At 44.1% G+C, this 12,328-nt stretch overlaps 1 protein-coding gene across 1 annotated transcript in view; it reads left to right on the forward strand.

Annotated features, from left to right (window-relative positions):
* Nucleotides 1-6,967: 6,967 nt before the first annotated feature.
* The window catches only part of SRCIN1 (SRC kinase signaling inhibitor 1), a 275,973-nt gene continuing 270,612 nt past the window's right edge, over nt 6,968-12,328 (forward strand). The window contains exons 1-2 of the mRNA XM_081837581.1: nt 6,968-7,252; nt 10,821-11,031. The gene's annotated coding sequence lies outside the window, so the exon portion shown is untranslated. The remainder of the gene's footprint in view (nt 7,253-10,820; nt 11,032-12,328) is intronic.

Here is a 12,328-nt window from a genome sequence, read left to right on the forward strand (position 1 = left end):
AAATTTTTAAAATCCGGAGCGAGCGGGGGGGGGGGGTATAAAAAGGAAGTCATCCCCCCCCCCCCCAATTGTAGAAGAGCCAAAACAAAGGACTTAACAACTAAGATCGAGAGTGACCTTATCTTGATGAATTAGTGATTTCGCGAGGGAAAAATATAAGATTGAGCTGGAGGAGAAAAGTGGAATTTGAACTAAAAAGCAACCACCACCCCCGGAACCCCGGGAGCGACTGGTGAAAATGCCTGGGGAAGAGAAACGGAGGTTTTGACAGCTGTCAAAGAGCTGTCAAAACGGAAGAACAAAACAGAGACTTTGTTATGAGGACTTTGCCGGTTACATTGGTTATAAATTGGATATAAAATGTTTCAAATAAGGATCAACAAGCTACTTGGATTGGTGGATGTGATCTGGAAGGGAACTCAGTTACTGAAATCCATCTAGAGGAGCTGAGGGATATTGCAAGTGTTTTTGACTGGAAATTTGAACAGTTGAACAGAACTTTTTATCTCCTGGGAAACTGCAGAAATGGAACATTATTTTGTCTACAGAGGTCTACACACTACAGAAAACAATGGATGTAAATGAAAGGGACATGACGCAATGTTTTGCTCCTGAATAACAAGCCTCTGCAGAGAAACTAGAAACTTTTGGAAATAGAACATTTCGGCAGAAGAGCAGGGAAAAAGCAAAAAATAAAAAGGAGGAGTGTGATTAATAAGAATAATGAAATAACAAGATCTGGACAGAACTGGAAGTGGGAACATTTGGGACATTCAGATTTGACAAGCTTACAGAAATAAAATTGGAGTTTTTGCTCCTGGATATAAAAATCTGGATAGAAGAAATGAGCCCCTTTTTGAGATAGACTCCTTCTATGATTGGACACTCGAATTTAAAAATGACTGGTAAAGGACTAGAGAGGTCTGGGTTTAGTGAGATGTGGGAACCCCAGGAAGATATCAGATGTCGAGGGATATTGGGAACGCAACCGGGAAAGGGGGGAGGGAAATCTGGAATCCAAAGGGTGCAAAACTATTTTTTATCTTGTTTATTTTTATCTGCATTATTCTTGAAGGGGGGGAACTCGTGGAAGGGAATTAGGTCGATCTTAGGGGATGGGAATTTTCGAAAAATTGGGTTATTGACGATAAGTGTAATTTGGGGATAAGAATTTGTTGAATTGATTTGTTAAACTGGAAGACAAGAGGGGGAGGGGAGGGGAAGTCCTGGTTATTGGAAAAAGATTATAAATTGGATTTAATTTGTTTTAAATTGGAAAACTTTAATAAAAATTATTTTTTTAAAAAAGGTAATGTATTTTAGTATAATTTTTTTTGTCTACTGTGTTTTTTTATTATTAACGGCTACAGTTGTATTTTATTCTATTTTATTTGTAAGCTGCCTTACAAATTATGCTAAATTATAATATAATCATTATAATGTCTACCTGGGGCTGAGATTACAAGGATCATCACGAGGCAGAGTTCTTAACGTCTCCCTTCAAAGGAATGTTTAAAATGGGAAATGTCCTCACTTACACACACACGCACATATGAAACACCTTCACCCTAGCTTCTCTCTGTTTCTGTGATCGGCTGCCAGATCTGTTCAGAGCTTTAGATGCCTCTGAATATGCCGTGTTCACTGGGGAACAGCCTGCCCTCAATAGGGACAGAGGCTTGCGTGCTACGGCTGAGGTCATGGAGACCTCCATAAGAACCGTGCTGCCTGTAATGGCCCAGAGCTTATTCCCTCCCTTCTCGATATCCGAGACTATGGAGTAAGGAGGTAGCACACTTCAATTCATTTTCTTTTTGCCTACAGGGCTAATAACGGAGCAGTGGGTAAAGGAGGCAAAAAAGCCGGGGAGGGAGAGAGAGAGGGAGAGAAAGAATCAGCATCCTTTCAATGCAGCTCCATCTACGTGAGTTTTCCAGCTCACTTGTTCCCAGTGGAAATTAGCTATGGACAAGCTGAAAGATGGACTGTTGGTTGCTCTGCACGTTCCAGATGGGAAGGGATGAGCAACAAAGCAACCCACTCCCACTTTTGGAGAGAGTGCACAACAACAAACCTAACAAAGCAGCTCTTTCAGCCTTCCCCGATAGTCCTGATTCCCAACATCTGCCAACAAATGCATTATTTAGCAGTCATTGCAGCTTCTGCCGGTGTCCAAGGGCCAAGCGGTTGGGTCAATTGATCATATCCCGGAGGGCCGAGGTTTCATGTCTGTGGGCCAACAAATCCAGGCTCGAAATGAGGCCATGGGCGATGGCGGACTGGTTGCCCGAGCCACATGTACCCAAACAGACACATGAGATTAGCAAACCCTTAATGCTTGTTTAACTCCGGTTCTCAGCAAGGACCCGTTCACACAACAGCTGGCTATATGTCACCAGAGGAAAACAGAACTGTGCAAGGAATTGTTCAGTGCCGTCTTATACACGTTTACTCAAAAACAAGCCCCTTTGACCTACACCCAGGTACGTGTGCACAGGATTACAGCTTTAGCTGATTAGCAGCATGAGCCGTAACCCAGTCAGTTCATCAATTGCATTAGAATGAATTTTGTTACAGCTGAGCAGTAGTTCCATAGGAAAAAACCACACATGCTTTATTCCTTTTGTTTTTGGTACTGAACCAAACCTTTCACAGCAAATGCCATCCCTCCTGTGTTAAGAGGAGGAGGAAAGCACTCTTCCAAGCTGGGCCCTGCTTTGATTTAAAATAATAAATTTTCTGAAAATCATCTGCCTGGTTATGGCTGCAGGCATTTTAAAAAACCAAAAGTATGTGTGTTTGTGTGTGCGCACACACACTCTTATTACCAGTAAAGGTGGTGGGATCATGGCTTAGCTACAGAGCACATGTTTTGAATGCAGAAGGTCGCAGGTTTGATTCCTGATGCTCCCAGATAAGTCTGGAAAAACTCTTCTGCCTGGGACCCTGGAGAATCACCGCAAGTCAGTGTTAAAGCGGGGTGGAATCATTTTGCTAATCTTTTTATAGTGGGGTGAAATTGCAACCCCCCCCCCAAATAATAATCAAATGAATATTGGGAAGAGAAATTGTAGACTTTTCAATGGCAGGTCTTACTTTTAATAAACATGAAAAGGCTGAAGTGGTCAAGGGCCTCCCTCCTTTCTTCTTCTTAAGGTAAAAGGCTTGCTACTGCTCCAAGAAAAAGAATAAATCCAATTGGCATGAAGCTTCTTTGAGAAACAACACATCAAACCGTAGCATCCTGTAACAAAGTACAGAATATGTATGCATTTTGGATAATGTAATGTGAACACAGATTAAGAACCCAGAAGTGAGTGCACAGTAAACAGGAGTGTGAATGCAGCAAAGTATTTTTATGAGTTGGTGGGTGCAAGACACCCTAAATTCCAGATCGAGGTGGTGTTAGAATTTTAATCTCTGTGTTAAAACTTTGTGTCAGATTCGCACGTTAGAACCTAATCAGGACCTATGAGTATTAAGCTGTGTGTCAAACACCTCTTTAATCTTAGGGGGCTTGAAAAGTACTAAAAGCTAATTAAAAGGTAAAGGGCCCCCTGACCATTAGGTCCAGTCGTGACCGACTATGGGGTTTGCGGCGCTCATCTCACTTTATTGGCCGAGGGAGCCGGCGTACAGCTTCCGTGTCATGTGGCCAGCATGACTAAGCTGCTTCTGGCGAACCAGAGCAGCGCATGGAAACGCCGTTTACCTTCCCGCTGGAGCAGTACCTATTTGTCTACTCGCACTTTGACGTGCTTTCGAACTGCTAGGTTCGAGCAGGGACCGAGCAACGGGAGCTCACCCCGTTGCGGGGATTTGAACCAATGACCTTCTGATCGGCAAGTCCTAGGCTCTGTGGTTTAACCCACAGCGCCACCCGCCTCCCCTAAAAGCTAATTAAGTCAGGATAATTTCCTTTTGAGGTGATAGCCTAGGCGAGCCATTAAGACAACACAAAAGATAAAGGGGAAATCACAAAGGATAAAGGGCAAATCTCTTTTGCAGAGGAGTACTCTCGATGCCAGTGTTATAGGTTAGAGTTCAGGGATTGCAGTTAGGAGTTATGCAATGGAGTTAGCAAACAGCGGGCTGGAGAGAAACATTTGAGAGTAATGTTTGGGGTCTGCTTAAGTCCAAGGCTGTTGTGGCTATGGGAGAAGCCAGAAACACTTGGCGTGTTAATGCTGTGAACCCCTCCCTCCATTGTAGGTTCAGGTTGTATATATGTATAAGCAAACCATCTATCATAAAGACACCGCAGTCTCCATTGTGCCTCATTTTCCAAAAGGAAATAACAAGTCTTGGGTAAGCACGCTCAGAGATTTGGGTGGTGTGTAACAGTATTGTACTTGACCACTGAACTTTGCCCTTTCCTCAATAGTCAGCAAATGCTCAAAGAGCACTGCTGATGGTGGCATGCCGAAAATGAGTGTTTAGCAGGTGTCTGTATGACTGGCTTGCCACAGGTCGATTGCCAACATGTCCAGACTTCTCAGACTCTGTAATGGCACATTTTGCAGACATTCCCAGGCAAAATCTCAGCTGCGTTAGCAATCCTCCGAAACATTTTCCTGCAGTTGCAAATGCCAGACGCTGCCACTTGCCATCCCAGAATAGATACGCTGTCGCGATGAGTAAAGTAATTGTGCATGGCTCACTGAGGCTGGGGCGCGAGCTGGTAAAAGACGTTTTTGTTGTCGTTGTTGTTCAAGTGTGTTTCTCAAGATTAGGGGAGTCCAGTTATGTTCTTCATGCCACATCCATTAACTCTCTTGTTGTATGGCTATTTTAAACATGCGGCTTTAATTAATATTGTAATTTATTTATTTATTAAAAATTGGTGCTGAAACCCAGGACTGATAATTGTGTAATTTATGTTTCGTCTTGTGAGGCACTTTCCAAGAGGAGGGGCTTTATAAGTCTTTGCAAGGTGAGGAATAAACTAATAATAATAATAATAATAGTTCTTTTCTTTTGGTTACCACATGCCCCATGTTTGTTGAAAACAGGAAGCACTGCTCATTACAGAGGACTTGTACATTGCTGCAGGAAATGGCAGTAGCATCTTTCATTCCCTCCTCCATAATGCCCAGCTTATTTACCTGCTGCTTCCTCTACCGCATCATTTGCTGTTGTTGGTTGGGGCAGAGAAGTAGGTGTTATATATGGAGAGTGAGCTTGATGCAGACAAGCTGTTGTTTTTGGAGGCAGCTTTTCCCTCCTTTTTAATGTGTGATTCCACTCTGAGAGAGGTTAAAGTGAAGGAAAGCCCAAGAGTATGGCTTCTTCCACCCGCCTTGCTCTTCAACTATTTAGGAGCATAGGAAGCGGCCTTACGGCTGGCCATATAGGCCAGTATTGTCTGCTCGGACCGGCAGCAGCTCTCCAGACTGGGTGTGAAAGAGGCCTTTCCCATCACCACCTAGGGCCCATTCTAACTGGAGATGCCAGAGTTTGAGCCTGGGATCTACTGTGTCCAAACTGTGCCCTCTGTCACCAAGGTGTTGCCCTCCCTACTCGTGGGTTTTACAACACAGCAGCCTGCTCCATTTCTCTGCAGGTTGCCAGGAAGAAAGATGTTCTCAGGGCTTATTCACGGTAACCTTTTGCCCTGTTCTTTCCAGGCACATGTCTGTGCTTTAAAGCTTGATGTCCAAGCACTCTTTTTTCCTGTCCCCGAGCTCTCCCTGCAAAAATCCGCTTTTTAAAGCTGAAGCACAACGAATAGCAATTTGGGTGTTCTTCGGATTGCCGTTTGCTCTGATTCGGCGGTAAAGTACAGATTTTCACGGGGAAAGCTCCGGAGCAAAAGAAGAGCACTCAGACAGGAAGCTTTGGACTGTGCCTGAAAGCACAGGGGGAAGTTAAGTGTGGCTAAAGCCCTCCTCACTAGCAAACAGAACAAACTGGGGCAGCCTCACCTGATCTTCTCTTATGGGGAGAAAAGGTTGGGAAATGTGCACCCCTGCATATAAAGATTGTGTCAACTGTTTCAAACGTCAGGTGCACCCTCCTGAATAATAGCCCCTGTGGTAGGCTTAGCAGCAGCTGATGCTGTTAGCTTTCGTCGATACAGACACCTTTTCTCAAGGGATATGCAAATCTTTGTCAATTTTGATTTCCTTCGGTTTCTCATTTATCCAGTCTTGAGCTGAGTATTCTTGTATTTCCATATCAGTTTGTGATTTTTTTAAAAAGTCCATATGAATATTCACCAGCATTTTAGTGCCAATTTCTCCTAATGTACGAACCTTGGTATGCAGTTGTTCCTAATACACACATTTTTCCAATGCATTTCCCCCCTATGTATATGTAACGATGTACATCTGTGCATTGTTTTCATTAATATAAGCATTTTTGTGTGCACTTTAACCTAGTAAATACATCTTGTACATATTCACTTGGATGGAGAACTGCATTGCAAAATTTGGAGAAGGCTGAGTTTGGTTCGCATATTGTTTTGGGAAATGCAAATTACTTAGGTTCATATATATATATATATATATATATATATATATATATATATATGAGGTAGTCAAGGACAAGGTGGGGAGGTGGGGTAGATAGCCAGCTGAATTGGAAGCTGAATTGGAGCCGAAGCCAGTTCTTCCAATCCTGCAGCTTGTTACAAAACAGCTTGGAAACACCTTTGCTTGGTAAACCAACATTAAGCTACCATTTCGGACATTAACAGGAAAATGCAGTTTAAGCAACTCTGACCAGAATCAGATGCTGAAGCTGGAACATGAAAGGAAGAGATGACGGAAGGGGAGAACGTGTGGGCCCTACAGTCATTTCTGGCTTGTTAAAATGATAGTTTAGCAAGCTAGAAATGACTGTATCTGAAAGGGCCTATTGAGTTTTCAGCCTCTGTAGCGTGTAGTGAAACGTACCCTTGTGACATCATCACTCTGCGTCTTTCCCAACACCATGCATCATTGGCTGCTGCTAGTAGGGAAAAGCACAGCGTGATGGCCTCAGATGACAATTTAATCACACCTTGTGGAAGTGGAGAACCTTACCTGACCCAGGGATCCTGGTTTTGGCAGCGACACCATGTTTCTCAGAATGCCTTGCTCAGCCTGTGGAACTATGTGTTAAAGCTAGCACTGTTTACCGCAGCGATATTTCAAGCCTGCAGCAAAAACAAAAGGGCTCGCTGGGAGCTCAAGGCAATTTGTTCCCCGGGTTTGTGTACAGTGCAAATGTAAACAGGCGTCCAGACCTGCTTAGCTGTAATGGCTCCAGAGTAAGTAAGCTTGGGACTTGCAGCCCTGTAAGGGACTGGGATCTCTTTACCGCTTGAAGCAATTCATAGCGTCCTCACAAAACTATATGGGGGTGGCAAAGCAGAGGTATAGCTGTGTGCACACTATAACTTTAAAACACATTAAAAGGGCATTCTTCCCTTCAAAGGATTCTGGGCAGTGCGGTTACTGGGAATTGTAGCTTTGTGAGCAGTAAATTTTAGTGCCCAGGATTCTTTGGGGGAAATAATGTGCTTTATTTTTATTTATTTAGTTAGTTTATATCTCCCCTTTTTCTCCAAGGAGCTCAAGTTGGCATATATGGTTCTCCCTTTCTCCCTTTAATCCCTACAATAACCCTGGGAGGTAGGGTAGGCTGAGAGGCAGTGCTGGCCCAAAGTCACTCAGTGAGCTTCATGGGGATTTGAACCCAGGTCTCCCAGGTCTTTGTCCAACCACTTCACCTCTCTCTCTCTCTCTCTCTCTCTCTCTCTCTCTCTCTCTCTCTCTCTGTGTGTGTGTGTGTGTGTGCAGCTTATAACACTTCAAAATCCAGTGTAGATGTGCAGAGCAGCCACAACCAATGCAAATAGGGACCTTTGTTTTAGAGAAGCAAAACAGAAAACCCCCCACTATTAGGGTTGCTGTCCTTTTCCTAGGAGACTCTGAGTTATCTCTGTGACGAGCAGGAACTGAGCATAAATAGCTGTTCCCCAGTATGGAGGAAATAGAGAAATTTCCCTTTTGCATTCCTCCCTATCATGCAGCAGTTAAGGGAGCCATGTCAGAAAACAGTATCTGAAATCGGAGTCTTCAGGGCGACGAGGGTAGATGCATTTGCTTGTGAGATTTGGAGTGTTGTTTACTGGTGTGATGGTTTCATTGACTGGACGGTTGAGAGAAGCATGACCATGATGTGTATGCAAGTGAATTTGTCCCATTTCAAATGAATAATGTGCTACACGTTTTCCTGATGTTGTAGTTACACCACCACAAATATGTGGGTTTCTAGCCCACCATTACATCAATCAAATCCCTGCTTAGCATCCACCATGCTGCAGCATGAGGTGCTCCCCATTTTTGGGGGTCACTTCCAGACTGTCACTATTTGGGGATAGGATTCTGTCATGTGACAAAGACACATGAGAGCAGAAGCAGTAAAGCAGGCTGGGAAGTGCTGGGACTGCACAGTCATTTGGGCCTACTAAAGTTATTCGGGCCTAACTGCTAATTGTTGAGTCACTCTGACTGAAAAAACTTAGTAGCCAGTTTCTCTTTTGTGCTCTATGTAAGATGTCAGTGAGAGTCTGTCTGCTTCAGCTATGAACAGAGTCTGTATGTAATCTCAGTCAAACTGTTTGGAACCATGTTGTTTATGAAGAAGTTTATTTTAACTCAGTAAAGCTTTTATTCTTTAAAACTCTGCATTATTAATTTACGCTGCGCGTCAGATTCAGTCGCATGCTGGCAGATTCAGGTATCACAGTTACAGTGGATTGGGAGCTCTTGCTCAACAAGCCTTCTCCCCCTGCCCCCGCCACAAAATGGACTCTTTGCTATGAAGTAAAATGATGGGAAAATGTGCTAGAAAGTGCAGAATGACACAGCGTCGTCTGAGCTCCCTGTGAACAAGGGAGAGCAATGGCTTTTTAAACAGATGCCGTTGTCTAATCTTGCAAACCAATCCAGATGGACGTTCCATAAAGAGGTTGGCTGGAAGCACCCTACGATTGTGTGGATCAGCCACACTGGTCAGCAAAATGTTTTGATCTGTCTGTGAATAAGGCTCACCTTCCTTTGCCCAGCCACATATATGCAATTCAGGGGATGGGTGGGTTAAAAAGTGCATGAAAGGTGTCTTATCTGAAGTAGCAGAAGTAGAAATTGTATGTTTTGGGAACGGGTAAAAGCAAGTTCGGAGTGACTCATGTTTTTTTAAAAGAGGCTATATATTTATAAAGTCTTCCCACACAAGCTTCCCACACGCATCTGTCCCTTGGTTATACTGTCATCCCTGTAATCGCACCCTGACAACAGTGTTGTGGACACAGGCGTGTTAATCTGCCTTGTCTTCTGTACAAACATGCAACTAGCCCTTACAGGTTGTGGAGGGCTAGCCATTAAAAACAGCCACTTATAACTCTCTTCTCATCTCTTTCCATAACTCTATCCTAAGGATCTAGCCAAAGCAACAAAAGCTCCTGTACTCTTTGGAAGCTTTTGCAGATTTTTCAAAGGGCCTTGACTCATGCAGAAGAAACCTCAGAAGGTTTTCAGAATCTTCCTTCCCACCTTTCTTTCTGCATTACAGTCAGATCTTGGGTATACTTTGAACTAAAGAAATATCAAATCTGAAGCCTCCCATCAAGTTTCGCAGCTTGTATGTACTATGCAAATTGAGCAAATCTGCATGTATTTGCTTGTTTTGCATACTTTTCTTTTCCTAATTTATGTTGAGCCTTCAGAAGAGCAAAGGGAGGTGCAGGACCCTACTGGAAATATAAAAACAAAAAACAAAGTGGTTGGTGTTTTTATTTTATTTTGGTTTTTTTGCTTTTATTATCGTGTGGTTAAGGGTGATCAATTTTATTTTATTTTTAGGTCTCCACTTCTCTGTGAAATGAGTATTTGGTACCGACCACAAGAGTTTCTTTACTTTCCGAATGTATCCCTCGGTTCAGAAACCATCAGCAACCCTGGCCTTATGGATCTCAGCGCTCTGAACCTCAGAGGTAGTGCGACGACATGCGGAGCAGTGCACCATGCAGCAGTTTTACGTGAGGGAATGTGTGGCGTAGCAGTGACAGCACTGTTGCATGCTGGGGTGGCGCAGAAGAGGGGGCAGTGAGATCAGGGGAGATGGCCACATATTCACACACCCCTCTTTATCCTCCATCCAGGCAGCCGAGGAGTACAATCAGAGTTCAGGGACAAATTCCACACTTGGGCCGGTAAGGGGTGTGGCCTGGTTGGTTAGGGTTCCAAAGGCCCAAAACAGAAGCCTAGAGGGCCACATTTGGCCCCTGGGCCTAAGACTCCCCACCCCTGTAGCCAGAAGGGAGAATATCCTTCTTGGGGCCAACAGGGAAGTCTCGACTAGAAGAGGGATGTGATCTTGATGGAATGGAGGAGGCTGACTGAATTGGCCGATTCTTCTGGTGTCTAAAATATGCCTCCTTTTTGCGAACATTTCCTTGCTGAGGACCTGGAACAAACCTTTTAGAAGTAATCCCTTTCTCTGGGCCCCTCTTTCTTTCTCTCTCGCTTGCTCTCTTTCTGTGTGTGCCAGCCAGGTCTAGACAGCCAGGATGTAAAAAGATCAATGGTCATCTTTTCAATTATTCATTGATTTATTTCCTTTTCACTTTGCTTGTTCTTAAAACAAGTGTGTTTGTGTGAGGGAGGGTGGGCGGGGGGAGAGAAGCAATGGGAGTTTCAAGCACCTCCACCCAGAGACACACCTGCTTTCTAGTGATGGAGAAGCTTCCTCCAGGGAAGACCTCCCCACACCAATCAGCCTCCTCCCTACCCCCCTCTCTCTAATTCATTCTCGCCGTGTGCTTTTCCCAGAGGTGGATACCTGATCTCCTTGGAAGCCCCAAGAAGAGCAAACGACGTATGTACCTGTCTCAACGCGCTCCTAAAATTACAGGTACCAAATGCCGGGAGGGGAAAAAGAAGACAAAGGCACCCCAGTTTTTCAGGCCTGCTTTCCGCTCACCGGGACTTCAAAGCGGAGCCCAGCGCCAGTCTGCGTTACCTTGACTGTCCCTTTCGTGAGGTGAGTAACCAGTTTTGCTTAGTAGTGCATGGCTTGGAGCGGCGAAGAGGTGCAAAGGGTGGGAGAGGTATAATTCATGTGAAAATGAGTGGAGGTGGCAAGAGGCACCTGTGCTGTGTTTCCATATCTTACCTTGAGAAAAATGCTGTGGAGCCGGGCTGTCACTTCTCCCAGATCTGTTTGAACTTTGCAGTTCAGAAACGAGGACCTGCCCTTTTAAAATAAAGGGCTTGGTGGATAGGTGGAGCTAATGTGTTGTCGCTGTTCTTTGAAATAGGCATTTGAGAACTTTCTCTTTGGATTTCTTTCTGGTGCTGCATAGTCGCTAAGAGACTGAGAGATGAATCAGGCAGCCCCTGGTTCGTATGTTGCCTAGGCAGTCTTGGGGTGCCCAATATTATTTCAGCCTCCACACACCCCATCTGCAGTATGGGGATGATAATACTCACCTGTCTTATTGGGTTGTTTATTGCAACAAAAGTAATGCATGAACAATCTCTGAACACTCAAAAGCACAATAGAAGATTGTGTTTCATAATCATTTACGGTTGTTGTTGTTGTTCTTATTATTATGCTTGTTCCCCTCCAGAAGGTTAAAGGCAGGCAATAATGGATTTAAAAAGCAAAAGTAAACTACTGTATCATGTTAAAAGCCAATACCACATAAACTTTAAAAATCATAGTAGATGAAAAAAACACTATTATTACTTCATTGGAGTTATACCCAGACCCCAAATATCAGCCTATGGGGTGAGCTTCAAAAAAGAAAAGAAAAGGGGGAAAAAAGAATATTTTTGGGGGGAGAGAGTTTTATTACTTCAGGACAGTCACGAAGAAAGCCTCTCCATGTGTCCTTGGCTGTCTTGAAAGTCGTGCATAGCTGCTGTTGCTAAGAGGATGTTTGATCTTAGTGGGATGGGACATAAGCAGGGCTGTACTTACTCTGTGCTAAAGTACAGAGAGAAAAGGGAAAAATATCAGCAAGAACATTCTCCCGCAAGAAAAGCTGAATTCTGTGTATCATGCATTTTCTTCTTCTTCTACTAATCAGGGGAAGGAGTTGTACTGAGCACAGAACCCCCGGTCCCTTTGCAATCGAGAATCCTGTTCAGCTCCACTTGCCTTTGGCTTCTACACTGTCATCTCCATGCTTCCCAACCTACCTATGTGGTTTAAATGCCCCAGAGCCTTGTTAAGGATCCTAAATTCATACAGCCCTACTTAGAAGATGCCCAGGCTCTGGCCTTGGCGAGCCCCCAATGGAACATTCACTATGAATGCCTCTCTGCACACCCTT

This window comes from Podarcis erhardii (assembly GCF_964252035.2).
Source record: "Podarcis erhardii genome assembly, chromosome: 13".
In the NCBI taxonomy this organism is placed as follows: Eukaryota; Metazoa; Chordata; class Lepidosauria; order Squamata; family Lacertidae; genus Podarcis; species Podarcis erhardii.